Consider the following 27817-nt stretch of genomic DNA (forward strand, 5'->3'; position numbering starts at 1 on the left):
GTGACATGAGACACTTGGAAAAGCGTTGTCTGCGTCGCCTACCGTTTAATTAACTGTGTAGCATCTCCCAGCTTGACTTGTCTCGACTTTGCTCGACTGACGCTACGCTGACGCTTGCACGAAGCGATATTTACCGCGATCGTCTCGAGATGCAGCTGCGAGATGCTCAGGATTAACATTGCACTCCACGAAGGTGGAGACATTCGAATGCACTGCCTAGCTACGCGCCCGCAACTAACAGAATGCCGACCCTGCCAGGATTCGAACCTGGAATCTTCTGATCCGTAGTCAGACGCGTTATCCGTTGCGCCACAGGGCCACCGTTCGCGTTTTCTGCTACGAGGCGGGTGCACATCGCAAAGCAACGTGTTCTCCGTGGCTCGGCAATTGCATGCCATCCACTGACAACGGCGGCGTGGCCACTCTGGTCTTCCGCACTCTGCAGGGAGCTGCCACCAAGGAAGGCATCTCTCCTCCAGCTGCTCGGCCACGGAGCGCCTGCACAGCTTAGAGCTTGCCACACATCTGCCGTCGCTGTTGGACAGGTAGCGGAATGCAAGGCGCCCGTTTTTTTGCATTTTTTCGGTGATGACAAGCGGTTGACATGCTTGTAAGTGTAGCATATAAAACAAGAATCGTGTGAAGCATTCGTAGACAGGTGCTAAAGTCGTAGTATGGCCGCAGGTGACGGTCGTATGACGGGTCTGTAGCCACAACAGGTTGGCATCAAAGTGAATACCGCTAACTGCAAGCACTCTGCTGTAGCCCCAGTGGCGCAATTGGTTAGCGCACGGTACTTATAAGGCAGTAGCCGTGAGCAATGCCGGGGTTGTGAGTTCGAGCCTCCCCTGGGGCATACTTTTATTTCGTAGCAGCTGACTATGGAAGCATCGGGACGCTAGATTTGAGATGTATCACGTACCTGAGAGACCATAAATGTGCGTGCACTGCAGTCAACGACCGCGTGTTCCTCGGTACTATAGTGGTTAGTATCCCCGCCTGTCACGCGGGAGACCGGGGTTCGATTCCCCGCCGGGGAGATGCGATTTTTATATCGCGAAGGTTGCACGTGTGGCCCGAAAAAGCATTACCGTTGTGATCAAGGAATGTAATTGCTAAAAAATCGTAAGAAAGTCTGCGTCTTAGGAAGTGTTTCTCGTATTCTGCACACGACGTCATCGTTTCACAACTCACAGGGTTTGCTGTCGACGCTGAATCAGCGCACCCCAAGATTAATGATCGAGCTCGAAGCACCCAAGAAAAAGAATAATTTTAGCAGAGCGTGGTTTCGATCCACGGACCTCTGGGTTATGGGCCCAGCACGCTTCCACTGCGCCACTCTGCTGTGCGGAGAGAAGCGCTCTCTTCGGTGCGTGACATGAGACACTTGGAAAAGCGTTGTCTGCGTCGCCTACCGTTTAATTAACTGTGTAGCATCTCCCAGCTTGACTTGTCTCGACTTTGCTCGACTGACGCTACGCTGACGCTTGCACGAAGCGATATTTACCGCGATCGTCTCGAGATGCAGCTGCGAGATGCTCAGGATTAACATTGCACTCCACGAAGGTGGAGACATTCGAATGCACTGCCTAGCTACGCGCCCGCAACTAACAAAATGCCGACCCTGCCAGGATTCGAACCTGGAATCTTCTGATCCGTAGTCAGACGCGTTATCCGTTGCGCCACAGGGCCACCGTTCGCGTTTTCTGCTACGAGGCGGGTGCACATCGCAAAGCAACGTGTTCTCCGTGGCTCGGCAATTGCATGTCATCCACTGACAACGGCGGCGCGGCCACTCTGGTCTTCCGCACTCTGCAGGGAGCTGCCACCAAGGAAGGCATCTCTCCTCCAGCTGCTCGGCCACGGAGCGCCTGCACAGCTTAGAGCTTGCCACACATCTGCCGTCGCTGTTGGACAGGTAGCGGAATGCCAGGCGCCCGTTTTTTTGCATTTTTTCGGTGATGACAAGCGGTTGACATGCTTGTAAGTGTAGCATATAAAACAAGAATCGTGTGAAGCATTCGTAGACAGGTGCTAAAGTCGTAGTATGGCCGCAGGTGACGGTCGTATGACGGGTCTGTAGCCACCACAGGTTGGCATCAAAGTGAATACCGCTAACTGCAAGCACTCTGCTGTAGCCCCAGTGGCGCAATTGGTTAGCGCACGGTACTTATAAGGCAGTAGCCGTGAGCAATGCCGGGGTTGTGAGTTCGAGCCTCCCCTGGGGCATACTTTTATTTCGTAGCAGCTGACTATGGAAGCATCGGGACGCTAGATTTGAGATGTATCACGTACCTGAGAGACCATAAATGTGCGTGCACTGCAGTCAACGACCGCGTGTTCCTCGGTACTATAGTGGTTAGTATCCCCGCCTGTCACGCGGGAGACCGGGGTTCGATTCCCCGCCGGGGAGATGCGATTTTTATATCGCGAAGGTTGCACGTGTGGCCCGAAAAAGCATTACCGTTGTGATCAAGGAATGTAATTGCTAAAAAATCGTAAGAAAGTCTGCGTCTTAGGAAGTGTTTCTCGTATTCTGCACACGACGTCGTCGTTTCACAACTCACAGGGTTTGCTGTCGACGCTGAATGAGCGCACCCCAAGATTAATGATCGAGCTCGAAGCACCCAAGAAAAAGAATAATTTTAGCAGAGCGTGGTTTCGATCCACGGACCTCTGGGTTATGGGCCCAGCACGCTTCCACTGCGCCACTCTGCTGTGCGGAGAGAAGCGCTCTCTTCGGTGCGTGACATGAGACACTTGGAAAAGCGTTGTCTGCGTCGCCTACCGTTTAATTAACTGTGTAGCATCTCCCAGCTTGACTTGTCTCGACTTTGCTCGACTGACGCTACGCTGACGCTTGCACGAAGCGATATTTACCGCGATCGTCTCGAGATGCAGCTGCGAGATGCTCAGGATTAACATTGCACTCCACGAAGGTGGAGACATTCGAATGCACTGCCTAGCTACGCGCCCGCAACTAACAAAATGCCGACCCTGCCAGGATTCGAACCTGGAATCTTCTGATCCGTAGTCAGACGCGTTATCCGTTGCGCCACAGGGCCACCGTTCGCGTTTTCTGCTACGAGGCGGGTGCACATCGCAAAGCAACGTGTTCTCCGTGGCTCGGCAATTGCATGTCATCCACTGACAACGGCGGCGCGGCCACTCTGGTCTTCCGCACTCTGCAGGGAGCTGCCACCAAGGAAGGCATCTCTCCTCCAGCTGCTCGGCCACGGAGCGCCTGCACAGCTTAGAGCTTGCCACACATCTGCCGTCGCTGTTGGACAGGTAGCGGAATGCCAGGCGCCCGTTTTTTTGCATTTTTTCGGTGATGACAAGCGGTTGACATGCTTGTAAGTGTAGCATATAAAACAAGAATCGTGTGAAGCATTCGTAGACAGGTGCTAAAGTCGTAGTATGGCCGCAGGTGACGGTCGTATGACGGGTCTGTAGCCACAACAGGTTGGCATCAAAGTGAATACCGCTAACTGCAAGCACTCTGCTGTAGCCCCAGTGGCGCAATTGGTTAGCGCACGGTACTTATAAGGCAGTAGCCGTGAGCAATGCCGGGGTTGTGAGTTCGAGCCTCCCCTGGGGCATACTTTTATTTCGTAGCAGCTGACTATGGAAGCATCGGGACGCTAGATTTGAGATGTATCACGTACCTGAGAGACCATAAATGTGCGTGCACTGCAGTCAACGACCGCGTGTTCCTCGGTACTATAGTGGTTAGTATCCCCGCCTGTCACGCGGGAGACCGGGGTTCGATTCCCCGCCGGGGAGATGCGATTTTTATATCGCGAAGGTTGCACGTGTGGCCCGAAAAAGCATTACCGTTGTGATCAAGGAATGTAATTGCTAAAAAATCGTAAGAAAGTCTGCGTCTTAGGAAGTGTTTCTCGTATTCTGCACACGACGTCGTCGTTTCACAACTCACAGGGTTTGCTGTCGACGCTGAATCAGCGCACCCCAAGATTAATGATCGAGCTCGAAGCACCCAAGAAAAAGAATAATTTTAGCAGAGCGTGGTTTCGATCCACGGACCTCTGGGTTATGGGCCCAGCACGCTTCCACTGCGCCACTCTGCTGTGCGGAGAGAAGCGCTCTCTTCGGTGCGTGACATGAGACACTTGGAAAAGCGTTGTCTGCGTCGCCTACCGTTTAATTAACTGTGTAGCATCTCCCAGCTTGACTTGTCTCGACTTTGCTCGACTGACGCTACGCTGACGCTTGCACGAAGCGATATTTACCGCGATCGTCTCGAGATGCAGCTGCGAGATGCTCAGGATTAACATTGCACTCCACGAAGGTGGAGACATTCGAATGCACTGCCTAGCTACGCGCCCGCAACTAACAAAATGCCGACCCTGCCAGGATTCGAACCTGGAATCTTCTGATCCGTAGTCAGACGCGTTATCCGTTGCGCCACAGGGCCACCGTTCGCGTTTTCTGCTACGAGGCGGGTGCACATCGCAAAGCAACGTGTTCTCCGTGGCTCGGCAATTGCATGTCATCCACTGACAACGGCGGCGCGGCCACTCTGGTCTTCCGCACTCTGCAGGGAGCTGCCACCAAGGAAGGCATCTCTCCTCCAGCTGCTCGGCCACGGAGCGCCTGCACAGCTTAGAGCTTGCCACACATCTGCCGTCGCTGTTGGACAGGTAGCGGAATGCCAGGCGCCCGTTTTTTTGCATTTTTTCGGTGATGACAAGCGGTTGACATGCTTGTAAGTGTAGCATATAAAACAAGAATCGTGTGAAGCATTCGTAGACAGGTGCTAAAGTCGTAGTATGGCCGCAGGTGACGGTCGTATGACGGGTCTGTAGCCACAACAGGTTGGCATCAAAGTGAATACCGCTAACTGCAAGCACTCTGCTGTAGCCCCAGTGGCGCAATTGGTTAGCGCACGGTACTTATAAGGCAGTAGCCGTGAGCAATGCCGGGGTTGTGAGTTCGAGCCTCCCCTGGGGCATACTTTTATTTCGTAGCAGCTGACTATGGAAGCATCGGGACGCTAGATTTGAGATGTATCACGTACCTGAGAGACCATAAATGTGCGTGCACTGCAGTCAACGACCGCGTGTTCCTCGGTACTATAGTGGTTAGTATCCCCTCCTGTCACGCGGGAGACCGGGGTTCGATTCCCCGCCGGGGAGATGCGATTTTTATATCGCGAAGGTTGCACGTGTGGCCCGAAAAAGCATTACCGTTGTGATCAAGGAATGTAATTGCTAAAAAATCGTAAGAAAGTCTGCGTCTTAGGAAGTGTTTCTCGTATTCTGCACACGACGTCGTCGTTTCACAACTCACAGGATTTGCTGTCGACGCTGAATCAGCGCACCCCAAGATTAATGATCGAGCTCGAAGCACCCAAGAAAAAGAATAATTTTAGCAGAGCGTGGTTTCGATCCACGGACCTCTGGGTTATGGGCCCAGCACGCTTCCACTGCGCCACTCTGCTGTGCGGAGAGAAGCGCTCTCTTCGGTGCGTGACATGAGACACTTGGAAAAGCGTTGTCTGCGTCGCCTACCGTTTAATTAACTGTGTAGCATCTCCCAGCTTGACTTGTCTCGACTTTGCTCGACTGACGCTACGCTGACGCTTGCACGAAGCGATATTTACCGCGATCGTCTCGAGATGCAGCTGCGAGATGCTCAGGATTAACATTGCACTCCACGAAGGTGGAGACATTCGAATGCACTGCCTAGCTACGCGCCCGCAACTAACAAAATGCCGACCCTGCCAGGATTCGAACCTGGAATCTTCTGATCCGTAGTCAGACGCGTTATCCGTTGCGCCACAGGGCCACCGTTCGCGTTTTCTGCTACGAGGCGGGTGCACATCGCAAAGCAACGTGTTCTCCGTGGCTCGGCAATTGCATGTCATCCACTGACAACGGCGGCGCGGCCACTCTGGTCTTCCGCACTCTGCAGGGAGCTGCCACCAAGGAAGGCATCTCTCCTCCAGCTGCTCGGCCACGGAGCGCCTGCACAGCTTAGAGCTTGCCACACATCTGCCGTCGCTGTTGGACAGGTAGCGGAATGCCAGGCGCCCGTTTTTTTGCATTTTTTCGGTGATGACAAGCGGTTGACATGCTTGTAAGTGTAGCATATAAAACAAGAATCGTGTGAAGCATTCGTAGACAGGTGCTAAAGTCGTAGTATGGCCGCAGGTGACGGTCGTATGACGGGTCTGTAGCCACAACAGGTTGGCATCAAAGTGAATACCGCTAACTGCAAGCACTCTGCTGTAGCCCCAGTGGCGCAATTGGTTAGCGCACGGTACTTATAAGGCAGTAGCCGTGAGCAATGCCGGGGTTGTGAGTTCGAGCCTCCCCTGGGGCATACTTTTATTTCGTAGCAGCTGACTATGGAAGCATCGGGACGCTAGATTTGAGATGTATCACGTACCTGAGAGACCATAAATGTGCGTGCACTGCAGTCAACGACCGCGTGTTCCTCGGTACTATAGTGGTTAGTATCCCCGCCTGTCACGCGGGAGACCGGGGTTCGATTCCCCGCCGGGGAGATGCGATTTTTATATCGCGAAGGTTGCACGTGTGGCCCGAAAAAGCATTACCGTTGTGATCAAGGAATGTAATTGCTAAAAAATCGTAAGAAAGTCTGCGTCTTAGGAAGTGTTTCTCGTATTCTGCACACGACGTCGTCGTTTCACAACTCACAGGGTTTGCTGTCGACGCTGAATCAGCGCACCCCAAGATTAATGATCGAGCTCGAAGCACCCAAGAAAAAGAATAATTTTAGCAGAGCGTGGTTTCGATCCACGGACCTCTGGGTTATGGGCCCAGCACGCTTCCACTGCGCCACTCTGCTGTGCGGAGAGAAGCGCTCTCTTCGGTGCGTGACATGAGACACTTGGAAAAGCGTTGTCTGCGTCGCCTACCGTTTAATTAACTGTGTAGCATCTCCCAGCTTGACTTGTCTCGACTTTGCTCGACTGACGCTACGCTGACGCTTGCACGAAGCGATATTTACCGCGATCGTCTCGAGATGCAGCTGCGAGATGCTCAGGATTAACATTGCACTCCACGAAGGTGGAGACATTCGAATGCACTGCCTAGCTACGCGCCCGCAACTAACAAAATGCCGACCCTGCCAGGATTCGAACCTGGAATCTTCTGATCCGTAGTCAGACGCGTTATCCGTTGCGCCACAGGGCCACCGTTCGCGTTTTCTGCTACGAGGCGGGTGCACATCGCAAAGCAACGTGTTCTCCGTGGCTCGGCAATTGCATGTCATCCACTGACAACGGCGGCGCGGCCACTCTGGTCTTCCGCACTCTGCAGGGAGCTGCCACCAAGGAAGGCATCTCTCCTCCAGCTGCTCGGCCACGGAGCGCCTGCACAGCTTAGAGCTTGCCACACATCTGCCGTCGCTGTTGGACAGGTAGCGGAATGCCAGGCGCCCGTTTTTTTGCATTTTTTCGGTGATGACAAGCGGTTGACATGCTTGTAAGTGTAGCATATAAAACAAGAATCGTGTGAAGCATTCGTAGACAGGTGCTAAAGTCGTAGTATGGCCGCAGGTGACGGTCGTATGACGGGTCTGTAGCCACAACAGGTTGGCATCAAAGTGAATACCGCTAACTGCAAGCACTCTGCTGTAGCCCCAGTGGCGCAATTGGTTAGCGCACGGTACTTATAAGGCAGTAGCCGTGAGCAATGCCGGGGTTGTGAGTTCGAGCCTCCCCTGGGGCATACTTTCATTTCGTAGCAGCTGACTATGGAAGCATCGGGACGCTAGATTTGAGATGTATCACGTACCTGAGAGACCATAAATGTGCGTGCACTGCAGTCAACGACCGCGTGTTCCTCGGTACTATAGTGGTTAGTATCCCCGCCTGTCACGCGGGAGACCGGGGTTCGATTCCCCGCCGGGGAGATGCGATTTTTATATCGCGAAGGTTGCACGTGTGGCCCGAAAAAGCATTACCGTTGTGATCAAGGAATGTAATTGCTAAAAAATCGTAAGAAAGTCTGCGTCTTAGGAAGTGTTTCTCGTATTCTGCACACGACGTCGTCGTTTCACAACTCACAGGGTTTGCTGTCGACGCTGAATCAGCGCACCCCAAGATTAATGATCGAGCTCGAAGCACCCAAGAAAAAGAATAATTTTAGCAGAGCGTGGTTTCGATCCACGGACCTCTGGGTTATGGGCCCAGCACGCTTCCACTGCGCCACTCTGCTGTGCGGAGAGAAGCGCTCTCTTCGGTGCGTGACATGAGACACTTGGAAAAGCGTTGTCTGCGTCGCCTACCGTTTAATTAACTGTGTAGCATCTCCCAGCTTGACTTGTCTCGACTTTGCTCGACTGACGCTACGCTGACGCTTGCACGAAGCGATATTTACCGCGATCGTCTCGAGATGCAGCTGCGAGATGCTCAGGATTAACATTGCACTCCACGAAGGTGGAGACATTCGAATGCACTGCCTAGCTACGCGCCCGCAACTAACAAAATGCCGACCCTGCCAGGATTCGAACCTGGAATCTTCTGATCCGTAGTCAGACGCGTTATCCGTTGCGCCACAGGGCCACCGTTCGCGTTTTCTGCTACGAGGCGGGTGCACATCGCAAAGCAACGTGTTCTCCGTGGCTCGGCAATTGCATGTCATCCACTGACAACGGCGGCGCGGCCACTCTGGTCTTCCGCACTCTGCAGGGAGCTGCCACCAAGGAAGGCATCTCTCCTCCAGCTGCTCGGCCACGGAGCGCCTGCACAGCTTAGAGCTTGCCACACATCTGCCGTCGCTGTTGGACAGGTAGCGGAATGCCAGGCGCCCGTTTTTTTGCATTTTTTCGGTGATGACAAGCGGTTGACATGCTTGTAAGTGTAGCATATAAAACAAGAATCGTGTGAAGCATTCGTAGACAGGTGCTAAAGTCGTAGTATGGCCGCAGGTGACGGTCGTATGACGGGTCTGTAGCCACCACAGGTTGGCATCAAAGTGAATACCGCTAACTGCAAGCACTCTGCTGTAGCCCCAGTGGCGCAATTGGTTAGCGCATGGTACTTATAAGGCAGTAGCCGTGAGCAATGCCGGGGTTGTGAGTTCGAGCCTCCCCTGGGGCATACTTTTATTTCGTAGCAGCTGACTATGGAAGCATCGGGACGCTAGATTTGAGATGTATCACGTACCTGAGAGACCATAAATGTGCGTGCACTGCAGTCAACGACCGCGTGTTCCTCGGTACTATAGTGGTTAGTATCCCCTCCTGTCACGCGGGAGACCGGGGTTCGATTCCCCGCCGGGGAGATGCGATTTTTATATCGCGAAGGTTGCACGTGTGGCCCGAAAAAGCATTACCGTTGTGATCAAGGAATGTAATTGCTAAAAAATCGTAAGAAAGTCTGCGTCTTAGGAAGTGTTTCTCGTATTCTGCACACGACGTCGTCGTTTCACAACTCACAGGATTTGCTGTCGACGCTGAATCAGCGCACCCCAAGATTAATGATCGAGCTCGAAGCACCCAAGAAAAAGAATAATTTTAGCAGAGCGTGGTTTCGATCCACGGACCTCTGGGTTATGGGCCCAGCACGCTTCCACTGCGCCACTCTGCTGTGCGGAGAGAAGCGCTCTCTTCGGTGCGTGACATGAGACACTTGGAAAAGCGTTGTCTGCGTCGCCTACCGTTTAATTAACTGTGTAGCATCTCCCAGCTTGACTTGTCTCGACTTTGCTCGACTGACGCTACGCTGACGCTTGCACGAAGCGATATTTACCGCGATCGTCTCGAGATGCAGCTGCGAGATGCTCAGGATTAACATTGCACTCCACGAAGGTGGAGACATTCGAATGCACTGCCTAGCTACGCGCCCGCAACTAACAAAATGCCGACCCTGCCAGGATTCGAACCTGGAATCTTCTGATCCGTAGTCAGACGCGTTATCCGTTGCGCCACAGGGCCACCGTTCGCGTTTTCTGCTACGAGGCGGGTGCACATCGCAAAGCAACGTGTTCTCCGTGGCTCGGCAATTGCATGTCATCCACTGACAACGGCGGCGCGGCCACTCTGGTCTTCCGCACTCTGCAGGGAGCTGCCACCAAGGAAGGCATCTCTCCTCCAGCTGCTCGGCCACGGAGCGCCTGCACAGCTTAGAGCTTGCCACACATCTGCCGTCGCTGTTGGACAGGTAGCGGAATGCCAGGCGCCCGTTTTTTTGCATTTTTTCGGTGATGACAAGCGGTTGACATGCTTGTAAGTGTAGCATATAAAACAAGAATCGTGTGAAGCATTCGTAGACAGGTGCTAAAGTCGTAGTATGGCCGCAGGTGACGGTCGTATGACGGGTCTGTAGCCACAACAGGTTGGCATCAAAGTGAATACCGCTAACTGCAAGCACTCTGCTGTAGCCCCAGTGGCGCAATTGGTTAGCGCACGGTACTTATAAGGCAGTAGCCGTGAGCAATGCCGGGGTTGTGAGTTCGAGCCTCCCCTGGGGCATACTTTCATTTCGTAGCAGCTGACTATGGAAGCATCGGGACGCTAGATTTGAGATGTATCACGTACCTGAGAGACCATAAATGTGCGTGCACTGCAGTCAACGACCGCGTGTTCCTCGGTACTATAGTGGTTAGTATCCCCGCCTGTCACGCGGGAGACCGGGGTTCGATTCCCCGCCGGGGAGATGCGATTTTTATATCGCGAAGGTTGCACGTGTGGCCCGAAAAAGCATTACCGTTGTGATCAAGGAATGTAATTGCTAAAAAATCGTAAGAAAGTCTGCGTCTTAGGAAGTGTTTCTCGTATTCTGCACACGACGTCGTCGTTTCACAACTCACAGGGTTTGCTGTCGACGCTGAATCAGCGCACCCCAAGATTAATGATCGAGCTCGAAGCACCCAAGAAAAAGAATAATTTTAGCAGAGCGTGGTTTCGATCCACGGACCTCTGGGTTATGGGCCCAGCACGCTTCCACTGCGCCACTCTGCTGTGCGGAGAGAAGCGCTCTCTTCGGTGCGTGACATGAGACACTTGGAAAAGCGTTGTCTGCGTCGCCTACCGTTTAATTAACTGTGTAGCATCTCCCAGCTTGACTTGTCTCGACTTTGCTCGACTGACGCTACGCTGACGCTTGCACGAAGCGATATTTACCGCGATCGTCTCGAGATGCAGCTGCGAGATGCTCAGGATTAACATTGCACTCCACGAAGGTGGAGACATTCGAATGCACTGCCTAGCTACGCGCCCGCAACTAACAAAATGCCGACCCTGCCAGGATTCGAACCTGGAATCTTCTGATCCGTAGTCAGACGCGTTATCCGTTGCGCCACAGGGCCACCGTTCGCGTTTTCTGCTACGAGGCGGGTGCACATCGCAAAGCAACGTGTTCTCCGTGGCTCGGCAATTGCATGTCATCCACTGACAACGGCGGCGCGGCCACTCTGGTCTTCCGCACTCTGCAGGGAGCTGCCACCAAGGAAGGCATCTCTCCTCCAGCTGCTCGGCCACGGAGCGCCTGCACAGCTTAGAGCTTGCCACACATCTGCCGTCGCTGTTGGACAGGTAGCGGAATGCCAGGCGCCCGTTTTTTTGCATTTTTTCGGTGATGACAAGCGGTTGACATGCTTGTAAGTGTAGCATATAAAACAAGAATCGTGTGAAGCATTCGTAGACAGGTGCTAAAGTCGTAGTATGGCCGCAGGTGACGGTCGTATGACGGGTCTGTAGCCACCACAGGTTGGCATCAAAGTGAATACCGCTAACTGCAAGCACTCTGCTGTAGCCCCAGTGGCGCAATTGGTTAGCGCATGGTACTTATAAGGCAGTAGCCGTGAGCAATGCCGGGGTTGTGAGTTCGAGCCTCCCCTGGGGCATACTTTTATTTCGTAGCAGCTGACTATGGAAGCATCGGGACGCTAGATTTGAGATGTATCACGTACCTGAGAGACCATAAATGTGCGTGCACTGCAGTCAACGACCGCGTGTTCCTCGGTACTATAGTGGTTAGTATCCCCTCCTGTCACGCGGGAGACCGGGGTTCGATTCCCCGCCGGGGAGATGCGATTTTTATATCGCGAAGGTTGCACGTGTGGCCCGAAAAAGCATTACCGTTGTGATCAAGGAATGTAATTGCTAAAAAATCGTAAGAAAGTCTGCGTCTTAGGAAGTGTTTCTCGTATTCTGCACACGACGTCGTCGTTTCACAACTCACAGGATTTGCTGTCGACGCTGAATCAGCGCACCCCAAGATTAATGATCGAGCTCGAAGCACCCAAGAAAAAGAATAATTTTAGCAGAGCGTGGTTTCGATCCACGGACCTCTGGGTTATGGGCCCAGCACGCTTCCACTGCGCCACTCTGCTGTGCGGAGAGAAGCGCTCTCTTCGGTGCGTGACATGAGACACTTGGAAAAGCGTTGTCTGCGTCGCCTACCGTTTAATTAACTGTGTAGCATCTCCCAGCTTGACTTGTCTCGACTTTGCTCGACTGACGCTACGCTGACGCTTGCACGAAGCGATATTTACCGCGATCGTCTCGAGATGCAGCTGCGAGATGCTCAGGATTAACATTGCACTCCACGAAGGTGGAGACATTCGAATGCACTGCCTAGCTACGCGCCCGCAACTAACAAAATGCCGACCCTGCCAGGATTCGAACCTGGAATCTTCTGATCCGTAGTCAGACGCGTTATCCGTTGCGCCACAGGGCCACCGTTCGCGTTTTCTGCTACGAGGCGGGTGCACATCGCAAAGCAACGTGTTCTCCGTGGCTCGGCAATTGCATGTCATCCACTGACAACGGCGGCGCGGCCACTCTGGTCTTCCGCACTCTGCAGGGAGCTGCCACCAAGGAAGGCATCTCTCCTCCAGCTGCTCGGCCACGGAGCGCCTGCACAGCTTAGAGCTTGCCACACATCTGCCGTCGCTGTTGGACAGGTAGCGGAATGCCAGGCGCCCGTTTTTTTGCATTTTTTCGGTGATGACAAGCGGTTGACATGCTTGTAAGTGTAGCATATAAAACAAGAATCGTGTGAAGCATTCGTAGACAGGTGCTAAAGTCGTAGTATGGCCGCAGGTAACGGTCGTATGACGGGTCTGTAGCCACCACAGGTTGGCATCAAAGTGAATACCGCTAACTGCAAGCACTCTGCTGTAGCCCCAGTGGCGTCAGTTCCGCTTGCGACGCCGTGCAGGTCGCACGTGTTTGTGCCTTCGCTCCGCAATAGCGTGTGCAAGCCGTGACTACTTTCTTTGTTTACGTTGTTTGCTGGATTTGCTGTATTGTGCTTCCGTCAGTTCACTTTTAGTGTTTTGTGACGTTTTGTGTTAGCGGTCTCGACCGTTTAATAGGTGGATATGTCGTCCAGGTTGTTCCCAAGGAAATGTACTCTGTGTTTCGAATTTGACAAGTCTACACGTCATGTTCAACCTAGTTCCATGGAAGTTCACGATTTCATAGTGGATGTCATTGGTATTACGTCTGACCAGGTTCATACTGCCTATTACGACACCGATCTCTACTGTTTCTTCGTCAAGTTGTTAAACCCTGTGTTACTGGAGAGGATTCTGTTAAAACATGGTAGCAGAGCTGAGTTCCGTCATCGTGACGCCTCGGTGAGTACTGTTCTCATATCCAATGCTGATGTAGAATACAAAAATGTCCGTGTGTACAACCTGCCGCCGGAAGTTGAAAACTGTTATTTACGTGAGATTTTGACGAAATATGGGGAGGTCAAGCAAATCCGTAACGAACGTTGGTCTAGTCAACATCGGTTACAGTGTTTTAGTGGCGTCCGGTCAGTCGCAATGCACGTCAAGCAGGATATCCCCTCCCATCTTATTGTTTGTGGGTATAAAGTTCATGTCACGTACAGTGGGCAACCAGGCACATGCTTTATTTGTAATGAAACTGGTCACTTGCGTACGAACTGCCCTAAACGTGTATTTGTTCTCAAAAGTACTTTGGAACAGCGTAAAAAGTTGACATTGGCTGATCTTGTTAGGGAGGCACCAATCACGGACATCGACCGCCCTCGTGTTAGTGAAATATTGCCCCCGGAGCCTGGTTTGCCTGTTGCCGACTTTCCACCCTTTCCTTCACAACCGGTTACAGATACGCCTGCCTCCAAATCTGACGTGCAGCTGCTGAGCCACAAACGGCGAAGAACGTGTGATGATGATAGTCCGGACGAGGCTCTCCAGGAATTAGAACTCGACGTCCCAAAAGAGATGCCGGTTACGGTTCTTGACTCCAGTTTTTCTGAACCGTCGCACGCAGCTGTCGACGCTGCGGCTATTGACGTCATTCCGAGTGACGTACAGGCAGCTTTGGCACCACAACAGCCGAGCCCGCCGCCTGAAGTCGCGACGTCACCACAGGCCGAATCACAACAAGCGCGTGCTTCCGATAAGCATAACGAGGCAGGCAGTACTTGTGTACAAACTGAAGGACGTCAAAGTCCGTCTCCAAACAAACACGAAGTTCGTGCTAGCGACAACAAACAAACTTGTCCACCTTCTGAGTCAGTTCTTTCCGCAGATCAGATGGTTGAGGCGTCCCAGCACGTTATGGATTGCGAAGTCACTCAGGACCCTCCCACACCTCCGTCTGCCGATGTGTTCCCTAGCAGAGCACGTAGTAGGACCAAAGTTCAACCGAACGTCAACGCAGTACGGAAGAAAAACAAACCCAACGACACACAAGTGACTGTTCGTGATCCTCCCGACAATGCAGACCATTCCGAAGTCTCTATGCCCTTGTAATGCGATCAGTGTTGTTTAGTGACCCTTTACGTACCTCACTGTAATAATGGCGCAAGCGTACAATTTCGTCTCCCTGAACATCAATAAGATTCGATCTGATCTCAAAATTGCGGCCCTACAGCAGTTTCTATACGAATCTGACGCTGATATTGTGTTGTTGCAGGAAGTTACTGTTTTAAATCTCTTCATCTCTGGTTTTAAAACCATATCAAACGTTGCTCCTGAGGAAAGTACAGGTACCGCACTTTTATTACGGGAAGGCATTCCAGTTGGGGAGATCGAGTTTTTAGATTCCGGTCGAGGAGTGAGCTGTAAAATTTTTGATGTAACCCTTGTTAATTTATATGCCCCATCAGGCAACAGCAACAAATTCGAACGGTCACGTTTTTATAAGGAGGATGTTACGTATCTGTTGAGGAGCAGTCCTCAAAACCTGATAATAGGAGGTGACTTCAACTGTGTTCTACGTAAAAACGATCAGTCCCCTAATTTTAACTACTGTAAAGAACTGCACGAGCTCGTTAAGAATATTAAGCTGAAAGATGCTTGGGAACTGAAGTATCCTACTTTAGTTAAATTCACTTTTTTCACCGTTACTTCATGCAGCCGTCTGGATAGAATTTATCTATCGGACTGTATCAGTGACAGACTCCTAGCGGTTGACGTAATCCCGGCTAGTTTTACCGACCATTGCGCTTTTACGGCAACGGTTCACTTAAATCGACAGCCTACCAAATTATTTCGTTCCCCGTGGATGTTAAACATATCGCATCTGGCGGACGCTGAGTTATTTGACGTTATCAGGCATGTGTGGGACACTTGTTTGCGTTCCATCACTTTTTATCCGACTAAAGCGTTGTGGTGGACCACTGTTGCGAAACCAAAGCTTCGAAAAAGTCTCATTTATTATAGTGCTCAGAAAGCACGCGCCTTCAAGAGGACTTTTGAGTTTTACTACACTGTGCTGCGACAACTGTATGATTCATCCACTGCTACCAACGCTAACTTTCCATCAATTCAACGTGTCAAGGCTAAACTTGTCAGCTTGAAGCGTCAACAATTGGAAGGTCTGAAAGTTAAATCCAAACCTAAATCTGTTTTAGCCGACGAAATGACATCTATGTACCATTTATTTAAGCATTTCTCGCGCCGCCGCAGGGCTTTCATTGATGTTTTGGAAAGAGATAATGGGGAATTACTCTCTACTCAAGCGGCCATTATTAGTGAAATTCACCAACATTTCCAACGACTGTATTCCAGTGAAATTGTCAATGAACCTGCTGTCAGTGCAGTGGTCAATGTTTTTGATAGGGCGATTACTCCTGCTGACAATGTCGACTTTTTATCGGATTTCACTCCCGAGGAAGTTTTAGCCTTGATCTCCAAGTCGCCTTCCTTTAAATCGCCTGGTCCTGATGGTTTGCCCAAGGAATTTTATATCAAATTCTGGAATGTCCTTGGTGGTACTTTTACTGAAATTGTTAATGAAGTCATGAGTGGTGGTCCTCTTCCTGCCGAGTTCAAGGTGGGTAGAATTGTTTTAGTCCCGAAGAGAACTGGTCACAAGCGAGTTGATAATCTCCGTCCAATCACATTATTGAACTTTGATTATAAAACGATTGCCCGAGCGATTAATAGCAGAATGACCCCCATCCTTGGGAAAGTTATTCATTCACATCAGTCTTGCCTTCCAGGGAGATCCATTATGACTCCGGTTGCGGAGTACAGAGACGTTATTTCAGTGGCGGCCGTAACCAACATCAAATGTGCTTTCCTTTTTCTTGACTTTTGCAAAGCTTTTGACCGCGTTAGTCATCACTATTTAGAACGCATCCTGCAACGAATTGGACTCGAAGAACGAGCTGTGGCAGTCATTCGGCATATGATAACAGGCATTACTGCTAGGATCACCGTTAACGGTCAGCTGACACAAGCTGTTGGTATACGACGAGGTGTACCGCAAGGCAGTCCTTTGTCGATGTCGCTCTTTGTTTTGTCGCTCGAGCCATTTCTGAAGAGATTGTGTATCACATTAACTGGCCTTTCTGTCTTAGGGAGCAATCTTACTGTGAGGGCTTACGCCGATGATGTTGCTGTTATCCTCCGTCATGAGTCTGAAGTGGCCCACTTGCGGGCTGAGATTGATAATTACAGCACTGCGTCTGGAGCGAAACTCAGTGAGGGTAAATGTAAGGTTCTAAGCTTACGGGGCTTCGAATCTCTTGCTATACCGTGGGCACAGATCGGCGAACAACATGTTGCTCTGGGAATCATCATCGATAGGTGTCCTTTACGTATGGCAGCTAAAAACTGGAAACTTACTGCAAATCGAATACAGGGAGCTATAGTGGAAAACACTTGGCGATCGACAAATATCCAACAGAAGATAAGGATTTTGAATACATACATACTCTGTAAAGCTTATTATGTCGCTCAGGTGTTCCCTCTTCCCAAAATGCAAGCCCATAAGATCATGCGTTTGTCCAGCAGGTTTGTGTGGCTCGGTCATATTTTTAAGTTAACCTATACCACACTGTCTAAGTCAGTGCAAGCTGGGGGCCTGCAACTCAATGATATCCGTCGAAAGGCGACGGCACTCTATATAAAACGAACAACTGAGATAATTACCACGATGCCCCATACTATCACATCGAAGCTGTTTCGCATTGTTCGCCCAAAATGTATGGAACCGCCAATTGACATCGGGAAACTAAACTTTCAATTGCAACATGTCGGTGTTTATTACCTCGAAATGAGTTACTTAGGTGACAGTGTTTCCACAAGTCCTTGTCTCACGACAGTGTTCTTAATTGCTCAGTGGCAGAAGTACGAAGCTCCAAATACAATTGAAATGCACTACCCAAGAATCGTCTGGACGGCAGTGTGGACCAATATTACTCTCAAAATTCATTCTTCCGATGTGCTTTCCGCCTGGTATAAAGTTGTCCACAATCTTATTCCAACCAACGAAAAACTCAACCGCATTGGCTTAAGTGCTACTGACAACTGCCTCAAATGTGGATTAATAGACACTCTGAGGCACAGGTTTACTTGCTGCGGGCATCAGTTCAACTGGCACTGGGTGCGGAAACGATTGGCGCTGCTCACACGTAGCACTGAAAGTCTTTATACGACTGATATCCTCCTGTGGCCTGATACACGGTTTTACCCCAAAACGAAAAACAATACTGTTATGTGGATGCTGGGTCATTTTGTCAATTACGTCATCACTAACCACGGAGACGACAATATTACTGCCTTTACTGCTTATATGGAAACGGCATATTGGCGAAGAAACCAGTTCCCGCACATTAAAAGGGATTTTGGAAACATGTTAAAAATACTGTTTGAGAAACAGGGCATTGGGTGATTCTAAAGTCAATCCGCCATTACTGTTAACATTTCCACGGTGAAGTTCCCAAGTACAAGCGAACACTGAATAATATTTTCGTTATCGTTTCGCCTATGGCGCTTGAAGAACCTGAAGTTTTCTTTTCTTTCTTATTCCTCATTATTTGTTTTTCGCGGGAAGAGACATTTTATTTTGACTTGGTTTTGAGAGAGATTTCTATTTTTCGTTGCACTTATATTACAAAGAAGACGAGGCAATGAACTCCTTGTAATCCGGAAGAACCAGTATTATTTTTGTGTACCGTTGTCCGACGCCAGTGAATCTGGAGACTTTGATTTCTTTTGACTATAGCTGATGAAGCTCGCCAAGGACGGCATTCATGGAGAGCGCAAGGAGGGCTGTAAGGGGAGAAGGGAGGCCCTAAAAAAAAGAAAAAAAAAAAACGACAAAAAAAAAAGATTAAAAAAAAAAAAAAAAAAAAAAAAAGTGGCGCAATTGGTTAGCGCACGGTACTTATAAGGCAGTAGCCGTGAGCAATGCCGGGGTTGTGAGTTCGAGCCTCCCCTGGGGCATACTTTTATTTCGTAGCAGCTGACTATGGAAGCATCGGGACGCTAGATTTGAGATGTATCACGTACCTGAGAGACCATAAATGTGCGTGCACTGCAGTCAACGACCGCGTGTTCCTCGGTACTATAGTGGTTAGTATCCCCGCCTGTCACGCGGGAGACCGGGGTTCGATTCCCCGCCGGGGAGATGCGATTTTTATATCGCGAAGGTTGCACGTGTGGCCCGAAAAAGCATTACCGTTGTGATCAAGGAATGTAATTGCTAAAAAATCGTAAGAAAGTCTGCGTCTTAGGAAGTGTTTCTCGTATTCTGCACACGACGTCGTCGTTTCACAACTCACAGGGTTTGCTGTCGACGCTGAATCAGCGCACCCCAAGATTAATGATCGAGCTCGAAGCACCCAAGAAAAAGAATAATTTTAGCAGAGCGTGGTTTCGATCCACGGACCTCTGGGTTATGGGCCCAGCACGCTTCCACTGCGCCACTCTGCTGTGCGGAGAGAAGCGCTCTCTTCGGTGCGTGACATGAGACACTTGGAAAAGCGTTGTCTGCGTCGCCTACCGTTTAATTAACTGTGTAGCATCTCCCAGCTTGACTTGTCTCGACTTTGCTCGACTGACGCTACGCTGACGCTTGCACGAAGCGATATTTACCGCGATCGTCTCGAGATGCAGCTGCGAGATGCTCAGGATTAACATTGCACTCCACGAAGGTGGAGACATTCGAATGCACTGCCTAGCTACGCGCCCGCAACTAACAAAATGCCGACCCTGCCAGGATTCGAACCTGGAATCTTCTGATCCGTAGTCAGACGCGTTATCCGTTGCGCCACAGGGCCACCGTTCGCGTTTTCTGCTACGAGGCGGGTGCACATCGCAAAGCAACGTGTTCTCCGTGGCTCGGCAATTGCATGTCATCCACTGACAACGGCGGCGCGGCCACTCTGGTCTTCCGCACTCTGCAGGGAGCTGCCACCAAGGAAGGCATCTCTCCTCCAGCTGCTCGGCCACGGAGCGCCTGCACAGCTTAGAGCTTGCCACACATCTGCCGTCGCTGTTGGACAGGTAGCGGAATGCCAGGCGCCCGTTTTTTTGCATTTTTTCGGTGATGACAAGCGGTTGACATGCTTGTAAGTGTAGCATATAAAACAAGAATCGTGTGAAGCATTCGTAGACAGGTGCTAAAGTCGTAGTATGGCCGCAGGTGACGGTCGTATGACGGGTCTGTAGCCACCACAGGTTGGCATCAAAGTGAATACCGCTAACTGCAAGCACTCTGCTGTAGCCCCAGTGGCGCAATTGGTTAGCGCACGGTACTTATAAGGCAGTAGCCGTGAGCAATGCCGGGGTTGTGAGTTCGAGCCTCCCCTGGGGCATACTTTTATTTCGTAGCAGCTGACTATGGAAGCATCGGGACGCTAGATTTGAGATGTATCACGTACCTGAGAGACCATAAATGTGCGTGCACTGCAGTCAACGACCGCGTGTTCCTCGGTACTATAGTGGTTAGTATCCCCGCCTGTCACGCGGGAGACCGGGGTTCGATTCGGCGCCGGGGAGATGCGATTTTTATATCGCGAAGGTTGCACGTGTGGCCCGAAAAAGCATTACCGTTGTGATCAAGGAATGTAATTGCTAAAAAATCGTAAGAAAGTCTGCGTCTTAGGAAGTGTTTCTCGTATTCTGCACACGACGTCGTCGTTTCACAACTCACAGGGTTTGCTGTCGACGCTGAATCAGCGCACCCCAAGATTAATGATCGAGCTCGAAGCACCCAAGAAAAAGAATAATTTTAGCAGAGCGTGGTTTCGGTCCACGGACCTCTGGGTTATGGGCCCAGCACGCTTCCACTGCGCCACTCTGCTGTGCGGAGAGAAGCGCTCTCTTCGGTGCGTGACATGAGACACTTGGAAAAGCGTTGTCTGCGTCGCCTACCGTTTAATTAACTGTGTAGCATCTCCCAGCTTGACTTGTCTCGACTTTGCTCGACTGACGCTACGCTGACGCTTGCACGAAGCGATATTTACCGCGATCGTCTCGAGATGCAGCTGCGAGATGCTCAGGATTAACATTGCACTCCACGAAGGTGGAGACATTCGAATGCACTGCCTAGCTACGCGCCCGCAACTAACAAAATGCCGACCCTGCCAGGATTCGAACCTGGAATCTTCTGATCCGTAGTCAGACGCGTTATCCGTTGCGCCACAGGGCCACCGTTCGCGTTTTCTGCTACGAGGCGGGTGCACATCGCAAAGCAACGTGTTCTCCGTGGCTCGGCAATTGCATGTCATCCACTGACAACGGCGGCGCGGCCACTCTGGTCTTCCGCACTCTGCAGGGAGCTGCCACCAAGGAAGGCATCTCTCCTCCAGCTGCTCGGCCACGGAGCGCCTGCACAGCTTAGAGCTTGCCACACATCTGCCGTCGCTGTTGGACAGGTAGCGGAATGCCAGGCGCCCGTTTTTTTGCATTTTTTCGGTGATGACAAGCGGTTGACATGCTTGTAAGTGTAGCATATAAAACAAGAATCGTGTGAAGCATTCGTAGACAGGTGCTAAAGTCGTAGTATGGCCGCAGGTGACGGTCGTATGACGGGTCTGTAGCCACCACAGGTTGGCATCAAAGTGAATACCGCTAACTGCAAGCACTCTGCTGTAGCCCCAGTGGCGCAATTGGTTAGCGCACGGTACTTATAAGGCAGTAGCCGTGAGCAATGCCGGGGTTGTGAGTTCGAGCCTCCCCTGGGGCATACTTTTATTTCGTAGCAGCTGACTATGGAAGCATCGGGACGCTAGATTTGAGATGTATCACGTACCTGAGAGACCATAAATGTGCGTGCACTGCAGTCAACGACCGCGTGTTCCTCGGTACTATAGTGGTTAGTATCCCCGCCTGTCACGCGGGAGACCGGGGTTCGATTCGGCGCCGGGGAGATGCGATTTTTATATCGCGAAGGTTGCACGTGTGGCCCGAAAAAGCATTACCGTTGTGATCAAGGAATGTAATTGCTAAAAAATCGTAAGAAAGTCTGCGTCTTAGGAAGTGTTTCTCGTATTCTGCACACGACGTCGTCGTTTCACAACTCACAGGGTTTGCTGTCGACGCTGAATCAGCGCACCCCAAGATTAATGATCGAGCTCGAAGCACCCAAGAAAAAGAATAATTTTAGCAGAGCGTGGTTTCGGTCCACGGACCTCTGGGTTATGGGCCCAGCACGCTTCCACTGCGCCACTCTGCTGTGCGGAGAGAAGCGCTCTCTTCGGTGCGTGACATGAGACACTTGGAAAAGCGTTGTCTGCGTCGCCTACCGTTTAATTAACTGTGTAGCATCTCCCAGCTTGACTTGTCTCGACTTTGCTCGACTGACGCTACGCTGACGCTTGCACGAAGCGATATTTACCGCGATCGTCTCGAGATGCAGCTGCGAGATGCTCAGGATTAACATTGCACTCCACGAAGGTGGAGACATTCGAATGCACTGCCTAGCTACGCGCCCGCAACTAACAAAATGCCGACCCTGCCAGGATTCGAACCTGGAATCTTCTGATCCGTAGTCAGACGCGTTATCCGTTGCGCCACAGGGCCACCGTTCGCGTTTTCTGCTACGAGGCGGGTGCACATCGCAAAGCAACGTGTTCTCCGTGGCTCGGCAATTGCATGTCATCCACTGACAACGGCGGCGCGGCCACTCTGGTCTTCCGCACTCTGCAGGGAGCTGCCACCAAGGAAGGCATCTCTCCTCCAGCTGCTCGGCCACGGAGCGCCTGCACAGCTTAGAGCTTGCCACACATCTGCCGTCGCTGTTGGACAGGTAGCGGAATGCCAGGCGCCCGTTTTTTTGCATTTTTTCGGTGATGACAAGCGGTTGACATGCTTGTAAGTGTAGCATATAAAACAAGAATCGTGTGAAGCATTCGTAGACAGGTGCTAAAGTCGTAGTATGGCCGCAGGTGACGGTCGTATGACGGGTCTGTAGCCACCACAGGTTGGCATCAAAGTGAATACCGCTAACTGCAAGCACTCTGCTGTAGCCCCAGTGGCGCAATTGGTTAGCGCACGGTACTTATAAGGCAGTAGCCGTGAGCAATGCCGGGGTTGTGAGTTCGAGCCTCCCCTGGGGCATACTTTTATTTCGTAGCAGCTGACTATGGAAGCATCGGGACGCTAGATTTGAGATGTATCACGTACCTGAGAGACCATAAATGTGCGTGCACTGCAGTCAACGACCGCGTGTTCCTCGGTACTATAGTGGTTAGTATCCCCGCCTGTCACGCGGGAGACCGGGGTTCGATTCGGCGCCGGGGAGATGCGATTTTTATATCGCGAAGGTTGCACGTGTGGCCCGAAAAAGCATTACCGTTGTGATCAAGGAATGTAATTGCTAAAAAATCGTAAGAAAGTCTGCGTCTTAGGAAGTGTTTCTCGTATTCTGCACACGACGTCGTCGTTTCACAACTCACAGGGTTTGCTGTCGACGCTGAATCAGCGCACCCCAAGATTAATGATCGAGCTCGAAGCACCCAAGAAAAAGAATAATTTTAGCAGAGCGTGGTTTCGGTCCACGGACCTCTGGGTTATGGGCCCAGCACGCTTCCACTGCGCCACTCTGCTGTGCGGAGAGAAGCGCTCTCTTCGGTGCGTGACATGAGACACTTGGAAAAGCGTTGTCTGCGTCGCCTACCGTTTAATTAACTGTGTAGCATCTCCCAGCTTGACTTGTCTCGACTTTGCTCGACTGACGCTACGCTGACGCTTGCACGAAGCGATATTTACCGCGATCGTCTCGAGATGCAGCTGCGAGATGCTCAGGATTAACATTGCACTCCACGAAGGTGGAGACATTCGAATGCACTGCCTAGCTACGCGCCCGCAACTAACAAAATGCCGACCCTGCCAGGATTCGAACCTGGAATCTTCTGATCCGTAGTCAGACGCGTTATCCGTTGCGCCACAGGGCCACCGTTCGCGTTTTCTGCTACGAGGCGGGTGCACATCGCAAAGCAACGTGTTCTCCGTGGCTCGGCAATTGCATGTCATCCACTGACAACGGCGGCGCGGCCACTCTGGTCTTCCGCACTCTGCAGGGAGCTGCCACCAAGGAAGGCATCTCTCCTCCAGCTGCTCGGCCACGGAGCGCCTGCACAGCTTAGAGCTTGCCACACATCTGCCGTCGCTGTTGGACAGGTAGCGGAATGCCAGGCGCCCGTTTTTTTGCATTTTTTCGGTGATGACAAGCGGTTGACATGCTTGTAAGTGTAGCATATAAAACAAGAATCGTGTGAAGCATTCGTAGACAGGTGCTAAAGTCGTAGTATGGCCGCAGGTGACGGTCGTATGACGGGTCTGTAGCCACCACAGGTTGGCATCAAAGTGAATACCGCTAACTGCAAGCACTCTGCTGTAGCCCCAGTGGCGCAATTGGTTAGCGCACGGTACTTATAAGGCAGTAGCCGTGAGCAATGCCGGGGTTGTGAGTTCGAGCCTCCCCTGGGGCATACTTTTATTTCGTAGCAGCTGACTATGGAAGCATCGGGACGCTAGATTTGAGATGTATCACGTACCTGAGAGACCATAAATGTGCGTGCACTGCAGTCAACGACCGCGTGTTCCTCGGTACTATAGTGGTTAGTATCCCCGCCTGTCACGCGGGAGACCGGGGTTCGATTCCCCGCCGGGGAGATGCGATTTTTATATCGCGAAGGTTGCACGTGTGGCCCGAAAAAGCATTACCGTTGTGATCAAGGAATGTAATTGCTAAAAAATCGTAAGAAAGTCTGCGTCTTAGGAAGTGTTTCTCGTATTCTGCACACGACGTCGTCGTTTCACAACTCACAGGGTTTGCTGTCGACGCTGAATCAGCGCACCCCAAGATTAATGATCGAGCTCGAAGCACCCAAGAAAAAGAATAATTTTAGCAGAGCGTGGTTTCGATCCACGGACCTCTGGGTTATGGGCCCAGCACGCTTCCACTGCGCCACTCTGCTGTGCGGAGAGAAGCGCTCTCTTCGGTGCGTGACATGAGACACTTGGAAAAGCGTTGTCTGCGTCGCCTACCGTTTAATTAACTGTGTAGCATCTCCCAGCTTGACTTGTCTCGACTTTGCTCGACTGACGCTACGCTGACGCTTGCACGAAGCGATATTTACCGCGATCGTCTCGAGATGCAGCTGCGAGATGCTCAGGATTAACATTGCACTCCACGAAGGTGGAGACATTCGAATGCACTGCCTAGCTACGCGCCCGCAACTAACAAAATGCCGACCCTGCCAGGATTCGAACCTGGAATCTTCTGATCCGTAGTCAGACGCGTTATCCGTTGCGCCACAGGGCCACCGTTCGCGTTTTCTGCTACGAGGCGGGTGCACATCGCAAAGCAACGTGTTCTCCGTGGCTCGGCAATTGCATGCCATCCACTGACAACGGCGGCGCGGCCACTCTGGTCTTCCGCACTCTGCAGGGAGCTGCCACCAAGGAAGGCATCTCTCCTCCAGCTGCTCGGCCACGGAGCGCCTGCACAGCTTAGAGCTTGCCACACATCTGCCGTCGCTGTTGGACAGGTAGCGGAATGCAAGGCGCCCGTTTTTTTGCATTTTTTCGGTGATGACAAGCGGTTGACATGCTTGTAAGTGTAGCATATAAAACAAGAATCGTGTGAAGCATTCGTAGACAGGTGCTAAAGTCGTAGTATGGCCGCAGGTGACGGTCGTATGACGGGTCTGTAGCCACAACAGGTTGGCATCAAAGTGAATACCGCTAACTGTAAGCACTCTGCTGTAGCCCCAGTGGCGCAATTGGTTAGCGCACGGTACTTATAAGGCAGTAGCCGTGAGCAATGCCGGGGTTGTGAGTTCGAGCCTCCCCTGGGGCATACTTTTATTTCGTAGCAGCTGACTATGGAAGCATCGGGACGCTAGATTTGAGATGTATCACGTACCTGAGAGACCATAAATGTGCGTGCACTGCAGTCAACGACCGCGTGTTCCTCGGTAGTATAGTGGTTAGTATCCCCGCCTGTCACGCGGGAGACCGGGGTTCGATTCCTCGCCGGGGAGATGCGATTTTTACATCGCGAAGGTTGCACGTGTGGCCCGAAAAAGCATTACCGTTGTGATCAAGGAATGTAATTGCTAAAAAATCGTAAGAAAGTCTGCGTCTTAGGAAGTGTTTCTCGTATTCTGCACACGACGTCGTCGTTTCACAACTCACAGGGTTTGCTGTCGACGCTGAATCAGCGCACCCCAAGATTAATGATCGAGCTCGAAGCACCCAAGAAAAAGAATAATTTTAGCAGAGCGTGGTTTCGATCCACGGACCTCTGGGTTATGGGCCCAGCACGCTTCCACTGCGCCACTCTGCTGTGCGGAGAGAAGCGCTCTCTTCGGTGCGTGACATGAGACACTTGGAAAAGCGTTGTCTGCGTCGCCTACCGTTTAATTAACTGTGTAGCATCTCCCAGCTTGACTTGTCTCGACTTTGCTCGACTGACGCTACGCTGACGCTTGCACGAAGCGATATTTACCGCGATCGTCTCGAGATGCAGCTGCGAGATGCTCAGGATTAACATTGCATTCCACGAAGGTGGAGACATTCGAATGCACTGCCTAGCTACGCGCCCGCAACTAACAAAATGCCGACCCTGCCAGGATTCGAACCTGGAATCTTCTGATCCGTAGTCAGACGCGTTATCCGTTGCGCCACAGGGCCACCGTTCGCGTTTTCTGCTACGAGGCGGGTGCACATCGCAAAGCAACGTGTTCTCCGTGGCTCGGCAATTGCATGCCATCCACTGACAACGGCGGCGCGGCCACTCTGGTCTTCCGCACTCTGCAGGGAGCTGCCACCAAGGAAGGCATCTCTCCTCCAGCTGCTCGGCCACGGAGCGCCTGCACAGCTTAGAGCTTGCCACACATCTGCCGTCGCTGTTGGACAGGTAGCGGAATGCAAGGCGCCCGTTTTTTTGCATTTTTTCGGTGATGACAAGCGGTTGACATGCTTGTAAGTGTAGCATATAAAACAAGAATCGTGTGAAGCATTCGTAGACAGGTGCTAAAGTCGTAGTATGGCCGCAGGTGACGGTCGTATGACGGGTCTGTAGCCACAACAGGTTGGCATCAAAGTGAATACCGCTAACTGTAAGCACTCTGCTGTAGCCCCAGTGGCGCAATTGGTTAGCGCACGGTACTTATAAGGCAGTAGCCGTGAGCAATGCCGGGGTTGTGAGTTCGAGCCTCCCCTGGGGCATACTTTTATTTCGTAGCAGCTGACTATGGAAGCATCGGGACGCTAGATTTGAGATGTATCACGTACCTGAGAGACCATAAATGTGCGTGCACTGCAGTCAACGACCGCGTGTTCCTCGGTAGTATAGTGGTTAGTATCCCCGCCTGTCACGCGGGAGACCGGGGTTCGATTCCTCGCCGGGGAGATGCGATTTTTACATCGCGAAGGTTGCACGTGTGGCCCGAAAAAGCATTACCGTTGTGATCAAGGAATGTAATTGCTAAAAAATCGTAAGAAAGTCTGCGTCTTAGGAAGTGTTTCTCGTATTCTGCACACGACGTCGTCGTTTCACAACTCACAGGGTTTGCTGTCGACGCTGAATCAGCGCACCCCAAGATTAATGATCGAGCTCGAAGCACCCAAGAAAAAGAATAATTTTAGCAGAGCGTGGTTTCGATCCACGGACCTCTGGGTTATGGGCCCAGCACGCTTCCACTGCGCCACTCTGCTGTGCGGAGAGAAGCGCTCTCTTCGGTGCGTGACATGAGACACTTGGAAAAGCGTTGTCTGCGTCGCCTACCGTTTAATTAACTGTGTAGCATCTCCCAGCTTGACTTGTCTCGACTTTGCTCGACTGACGCTACGCTGACGCTTGCACGAAGCGATATTTACCGCGATCGTCTCGAGATGCAGCTGCGAGATGCTCAGGATTAACATTGCATTCCACGAAGGTGGAGACATTCGAATGCACTGCCTAGCTACGCGCCCGCAACTAACAAAATGCCGACCCTGCCAGGATTCGAACCTGGAATCTTCTGATCCGTAGTCAGACGCGTTATCCGTTGCGCCACAGGGCCACCGTTCGCGTTTTCTGCTACGAGGCGGGTGCACATCGCAAAGCAACGTGTTCTCCGTGGCTCGGCAATTGCATGTCATCCACTGACAAC

At 51.6% G+C, this 27817-nt stretch overlaps 55 non-coding genes across 55 annotated transcripts; 25 read left to right on the top strand and 30 right to left on the bottom strand.

The window, feature by feature from the left end:
* Positions 1-246: 246 nt before the first annotated feature.
* On the bottom strand, positions 247-319 carry Trnar-acg (transfer RNA arginine (anticodon ACG)). The gene has a single exon. It is a non-coding gene; the product is annotated as a tRNA-Arg (tRNA).
* Positions 320-764: 445 nt separating this feature from the next.
* On the top strand, positions 765-856 carry Trnai-uau (transfer RNA isoleucine (anticodon UAU)). The gene is given in 2 exon segments: positions 765-802; positions 821-856. It is a non-coding gene; the product is annotated as a tRNA-Ile (tRNA).
* A 112-nt stretch (positions 857-968) lies between these two features.
* Positions 969-1040, top strand: Trnad-guc (transfer RNA aspartic acid (anticodon GUC)). The gene has a single exon. It is a non-coding gene; the product is annotated as a tRNA-Asp (tRNA).
* Positions 1041-1273: 233 nt separating this feature from the next.
* Trnam-cau (transfer RNA methionine (anticodon CAU)) lies at positions 1274-1345 on the bottom strand. Its single transcript has one exon. It is a non-coding gene; the product is annotated as a tRNA-Met (tRNA).
* A 274-nt stretch (positions 1346-1619) lies between these two features.
* On the bottom strand, positions 1620-1692 carry Trnar-acg (transfer RNA arginine (anticodon ACG)). Its single transcript has one exon. It is a non-coding gene; the product is annotated as a tRNA-Arg (tRNA).
* A 445-nt stretch (positions 1693-2137) lies between these two features.
* Trnai-uau (transfer RNA isoleucine (anticodon UAU)) lies at positions 2138-2229 on the top strand. The gene is given in 2 exon segments: positions 2138-2175; positions 2194-2229. It is a non-coding gene; the product is annotated as a tRNA-Ile (tRNA).
* Positions 2230-2341: 112 nt separating this feature from the next.
* Positions 2342-2413, top strand: Trnad-guc (transfer RNA aspartic acid (anticodon GUC)). Its single transcript has one exon. It is a non-coding gene; the product is annotated as a tRNA-Asp (tRNA).
* A 233-nt stretch (positions 2414-2646) lies between these two features.
* Positions 2647-2718, bottom strand: Trnam-cau (transfer RNA methionine (anticodon CAU)). The gene has a single exon. It is a non-coding gene; the product is annotated as a tRNA-Met (tRNA).
* A 274-nt stretch (positions 2719-2992) lies between these two features.
* On the bottom strand, positions 2993-3065 carry Trnar-acg (transfer RNA arginine (anticodon ACG)). The gene has a single exon. It is a non-coding gene; the product is annotated as a tRNA-Arg (tRNA).
* Positions 3066-3510: 445 nt separating this feature from the next.
* Trnai-uau (transfer RNA isoleucine (anticodon UAU)) lies at positions 3511-3602 on the top strand. The gene is given in 2 exon segments: positions 3511-3548; positions 3567-3602. It is a non-coding gene; the product is annotated as a tRNA-Ile (tRNA).
* A 112-nt stretch (positions 3603-3714) lies between these two features.
* Positions 3715-3786, top strand: Trnad-guc (transfer RNA aspartic acid (anticodon GUC)). Its single transcript has one exon. It is a non-coding gene; the product is annotated as a tRNA-Asp (tRNA).
* A 233-nt stretch (positions 3787-4019) lies between these two features.
* Trnam-cau (transfer RNA methionine (anticodon CAU)) lies at positions 4020-4091 on the bottom strand. The gene has a single exon. It is a non-coding gene; the product is annotated as a tRNA-Met (tRNA).
* A 274-nt stretch (positions 4092-4365) lies between these two features.
* On the bottom strand, positions 4366-4438 carry Trnar-acg (transfer RNA arginine (anticodon ACG)). Its single transcript has one exon. It is a non-coding gene; the product is annotated as a tRNA-Arg (tRNA).
* Positions 4439-4883: 445 nt separating this feature from the next.
* Positions 4884-4975, top strand: Trnai-uau (transfer RNA isoleucine (anticodon UAU)). The gene is given in 2 exon segments: positions 4884-4921; positions 4940-4975. It is a non-coding gene; the product is annotated as a tRNA-Ile (tRNA).
* Positions 4976-5392: 417 nt separating this feature from the next.
* Positions 5393-5464, bottom strand: Trnam-cau (transfer RNA methionine (anticodon CAU)). The gene has a single exon. It is a non-coding gene; the product is annotated as a tRNA-Met (tRNA).
* Positions 5465-5738: 274 nt separating this feature from the next.
* Trnar-acg (transfer RNA arginine (anticodon ACG)) lies at positions 5739-5811 on the bottom strand. The gene has a single exon. It is a non-coding gene; the product is annotated as a tRNA-Arg (tRNA).
* A 445-nt stretch (positions 5812-6256) lies between these two features.
* Positions 6257-6348, top strand: Trnai-uau (transfer RNA isoleucine (anticodon UAU)). Its single transcript is given in 2 exon segments — positions 6257-6294; positions 6313-6348. It is a non-coding gene; the product is annotated as a tRNA-Ile (tRNA).
* A 112-nt stretch (positions 6349-6460) lies between these two features.
* Positions 6461-6532, top strand: Trnad-guc (transfer RNA aspartic acid (anticodon GUC)). The gene has a single exon. It is a non-coding gene; the product is annotated as a tRNA-Asp (tRNA).
* A 233-nt stretch (positions 6533-6765) lies between these two features.
* On the bottom strand, positions 6766-6837 carry Trnam-cau (transfer RNA methionine (anticodon CAU)). The gene has a single exon. It is a non-coding gene; the product is annotated as a tRNA-Met (tRNA).
* Positions 6838-7111: 274 nt separating this feature from the next.
* Positions 7112-7184, bottom strand: Trnar-acg (transfer RNA arginine (anticodon ACG)). The gene has a single exon. It is a non-coding gene; the product is annotated as a tRNA-Arg (tRNA).
* Positions 7185-7629: 445 nt separating this feature from the next.
* Positions 7630-7721, top strand: Trnai-uau (transfer RNA isoleucine (anticodon UAU)). Its single transcript is given in 2 exon segments — positions 7630-7667; positions 7686-7721. It is a non-coding gene; the product is annotated as a tRNA-Ile (tRNA).
* A 112-nt stretch (positions 7722-7833) lies between these two features.
* Positions 7834-7905, top strand: Trnad-guc (transfer RNA aspartic acid (anticodon GUC)). The gene has a single exon. It is a non-coding gene; the product is annotated as a tRNA-Asp (tRNA).
* A 233-nt stretch (positions 7906-8138) lies between these two features.
* Trnam-cau (transfer RNA methionine (anticodon CAU)) lies at positions 8139-8210 on the bottom strand. The gene has a single exon. It is a non-coding gene; the product is annotated as a tRNA-Met (tRNA).
* A 274-nt stretch (positions 8211-8484) lies between these two features.
* Positions 8485-8557, bottom strand: Trnar-acg (transfer RNA arginine (anticodon ACG)). Its single transcript has one exon. It is a non-coding gene; the product is annotated as a tRNA-Arg (tRNA).
* A 445-nt stretch (positions 8558-9002) lies between these two features.
* Positions 9003-9094, top strand: Trnai-uau (transfer RNA isoleucine (anticodon UAU)). Its single transcript is given in 2 exon segments — positions 9003-9040; positions 9059-9094. It is a non-coding gene; the product is annotated as a tRNA-Ile (tRNA).
* A 417-nt stretch (positions 9095-9511) lies between these two features.
* Trnam-cau (transfer RNA methionine (anticodon CAU)) lies at positions 9512-9583 on the bottom strand. Its single transcript has one exon. It is a non-coding gene; the product is annotated as a tRNA-Met (tRNA).
* A 274-nt stretch (positions 9584-9857) lies between these two features.
* Positions 9858-9930, bottom strand: Trnar-acg (transfer RNA arginine (anticodon ACG)). Its single transcript has one exon. It is a non-coding gene; the product is annotated as a tRNA-Arg (tRNA).
* Positions 9931-10375: 445 nt separating this feature from the next.
* Positions 10376-10467, top strand: Trnai-uau (transfer RNA isoleucine (anticodon UAU)). Its single transcript is given in 2 exon segments — positions 10376-10413; positions 10432-10467. It is a non-coding gene; the product is annotated as a tRNA-Ile (tRNA).
* Positions 10468-10579: 112 nt separating this feature from the next.
* Trnad-guc (transfer RNA aspartic acid (anticodon GUC)) lies at positions 10580-10651 on the top strand. The gene has a single exon. It is a non-coding gene; the product is annotated as a tRNA-Asp (tRNA).
* Positions 10652-10884: 233 nt separating this feature from the next.
* On the bottom strand, positions 10885-10956 carry Trnam-cau (transfer RNA methionine (anticodon CAU)). The gene has a single exon. It is a non-coding gene; the product is annotated as a tRNA-Met (tRNA).
* A 274-nt stretch (positions 10957-11230) lies between these two features.
* Trnar-acg (transfer RNA arginine (anticodon ACG)) lies at positions 11231-11303 on the bottom strand. The gene has a single exon. It is a non-coding gene; the product is annotated as a tRNA-Arg (tRNA).
* A 445-nt stretch (positions 11304-11748) lies between these two features.
* Trnai-uau (transfer RNA isoleucine (anticodon UAU)) lies at positions 11749-11840 on the top strand. The gene is given in 2 exon segments: positions 11749-11786; positions 11805-11840. It is a non-coding gene; the product is annotated as a tRNA-Ile (tRNA).
* A 417-nt stretch (positions 11841-12257) lies between these two features.
* Positions 12258-12329, bottom strand: Trnam-cau (transfer RNA methionine (anticodon CAU)). Its single transcript has one exon. It is a non-coding gene; the product is annotated as a tRNA-Met (tRNA).
* Positions 12330-12603: 274 nt separating this feature from the next.
* Positions 12604-12676, bottom strand: Trnar-acg (transfer RNA arginine (anticodon ACG)). The gene has a single exon. It is a non-coding gene; the product is annotated as a tRNA-Arg (tRNA).
* A 6089-nt stretch (positions 12677-18765) lies between these two features.
* Positions 18766-18837, top strand: Trnad-guc (transfer RNA aspartic acid (anticodon GUC)). The gene has a single exon. It is a non-coding gene; the product is annotated as a tRNA-Asp (tRNA).
* A 233-nt stretch (positions 18838-19070) lies between these two features.
* Positions 19071-19142, bottom strand: Trnam-cau (transfer RNA methionine (anticodon CAU)). The gene has a single exon. It is a non-coding gene; the product is annotated as a tRNA-Met (tRNA).
* A 274-nt stretch (positions 19143-19416) lies between these two features.
* Trnar-acg (transfer RNA arginine (anticodon ACG)) lies at positions 19417-19489 on the bottom strand. The gene has a single exon. It is a non-coding gene; the product is annotated as a tRNA-Arg (tRNA).
* Positions 19490-19934: 445 nt separating this feature from the next.
* Positions 19935-20026, top strand: Trnai-uau (transfer RNA isoleucine (anticodon UAU)). Its single transcript is given in 2 exon segments — positions 19935-19972; positions 19991-20026. It is a non-coding gene; the product is annotated as a tRNA-Ile (tRNA).
* Positions 20027-20789: 763 nt separating this feature from the next.
* Positions 20790-20862, bottom strand: Trnar-acg (transfer RNA arginine (anticodon ACG)). The gene has a single exon. It is a non-coding gene; the product is annotated as a tRNA-Arg (tRNA).
* A 445-nt stretch (positions 20863-21307) lies between these two features.
* On the top strand, positions 21308-21399 carry Trnai-uau (transfer RNA isoleucine (anticodon UAU)). Its single transcript is given in 2 exon segments — positions 21308-21345; positions 21364-21399. It is a non-coding gene; the product is annotated as a tRNA-Ile (tRNA).
* Positions 21400-22162: 763 nt separating this feature from the next.
* Trnar-acg (transfer RNA arginine (anticodon ACG)) lies at positions 22163-22235 on the bottom strand. Its single transcript has one exon. It is a non-coding gene; the product is annotated as a tRNA-Arg (tRNA).
* A 445-nt stretch (positions 22236-22680) lies between these two features.
* On the top strand, positions 22681-22772 carry Trnai-uau (transfer RNA isoleucine (anticodon UAU)). Its single transcript is given in 2 exon segments — positions 22681-22718; positions 22737-22772. It is a non-coding gene; the product is annotated as a tRNA-Ile (tRNA).
* A 763-nt stretch (positions 22773-23535) lies between these two features.
* On the bottom strand, positions 23536-23608 carry Trnar-acg (transfer RNA arginine (anticodon ACG)). Its single transcript has one exon. It is a non-coding gene; the product is annotated as a tRNA-Arg (tRNA).
* Positions 23609-24053: 445 nt separating this feature from the next.
* On the top strand, positions 24054-24145 carry Trnai-uau (transfer RNA isoleucine (anticodon UAU)). Its single transcript is given in 2 exon segments — positions 24054-24091; positions 24110-24145. It is a non-coding gene; the product is annotated as a tRNA-Ile (tRNA).
* A 112-nt stretch (positions 24146-24257) lies between these two features.
* Trnad-guc (transfer RNA aspartic acid (anticodon GUC)) lies at positions 24258-24329 on the top strand. Its single transcript has one exon. It is a non-coding gene; the product is annotated as a tRNA-Asp (tRNA).
* A 233-nt stretch (positions 24330-24562) lies between these two features.
* Trnam-cau (transfer RNA methionine (anticodon CAU)) lies at positions 24563-24634 on the bottom strand. Its single transcript has one exon. It is a non-coding gene; the product is annotated as a tRNA-Met (tRNA).
* Positions 24635-24908: 274 nt separating this feature from the next.
* Positions 24909-24981, bottom strand: Trnar-acg (transfer RNA arginine (anticodon ACG)). Its single transcript has one exon. It is a non-coding gene; the product is annotated as a tRNA-Arg (tRNA).
* Positions 24982-25426: 445 nt separating this feature from the next.
* On the top strand, positions 25427-25518 carry Trnai-uau (transfer RNA isoleucine (anticodon UAU)). Its single transcript is given in 2 exon segments — positions 25427-25464; positions 25483-25518. It is a non-coding gene; the product is annotated as a tRNA-Ile (tRNA).
* A 112-nt stretch (positions 25519-25630) lies between these two features.
* Positions 25631-25702, top strand: Trnad-guc (transfer RNA aspartic acid (anticodon GUC)). Its single transcript has one exon. It is a non-coding gene; the product is annotated as a tRNA-Asp (tRNA).
* A 233-nt stretch (positions 25703-25935) lies between these two features.
* Trnam-cau (transfer RNA methionine (anticodon CAU)) lies at positions 25936-26007 on the bottom strand. The gene has a single exon. It is a non-coding gene; the product is annotated as a tRNA-Met (tRNA).
* Positions 26008-26281: 274 nt separating this feature from the next.
* Positions 26282-26354, bottom strand: Trnar-acg (transfer RNA arginine (anticodon ACG)). The gene has a single exon. It is a non-coding gene; the product is annotated as a tRNA-Arg (tRNA).
* A 445-nt stretch (positions 26355-26799) lies between these two features.
* Positions 26800-26891, top strand: Trnai-uau (transfer RNA isoleucine (anticodon UAU)). Its single transcript is given in 2 exon segments — positions 26800-26837; positions 26856-26891. It is a non-coding gene; the product is annotated as a tRNA-Ile (tRNA).
* A 112-nt stretch (positions 26892-27003) lies between these two features.
* On the top strand, positions 27004-27075 carry Trnad-guc (transfer RNA aspartic acid (anticodon GUC)). Its single transcript has one exon. It is a non-coding gene; the product is annotated as a tRNA-Asp (tRNA).
* Positions 27076-27308: 233 nt separating this feature from the next.
* Positions 27309-27380, bottom strand: Trnam-cau (transfer RNA methionine (anticodon CAU)). The gene has a single exon. It is a non-coding gene; the product is annotated as a tRNA-Met (tRNA).
* Positions 27381-27654: 274 nt separating this feature from the next.
* Trnar-acg (transfer RNA arginine (anticodon ACG)) lies at positions 27655-27727 on the bottom strand. Its single transcript has one exon. It is a non-coding gene; the product is annotated as a tRNA-Arg (tRNA).
* Positions 27728-27817: the final 90 nt, after the last annotated feature.

The sequence above is a fragment of the Schistocerca serialis genome, chromosome 9 (assembly GCF_023864345.2).
Source record: "Schistocerca serialis cubense isolate TAMUIC-IGC-003099 chromosome 9, iqSchSeri2.2, whole genome shotgun sequence".
NCBI lineage: Eukaryota > Metazoa > Arthropoda > Insecta > Orthoptera > Acrididae > Schistocerca > Schistocerca serialis.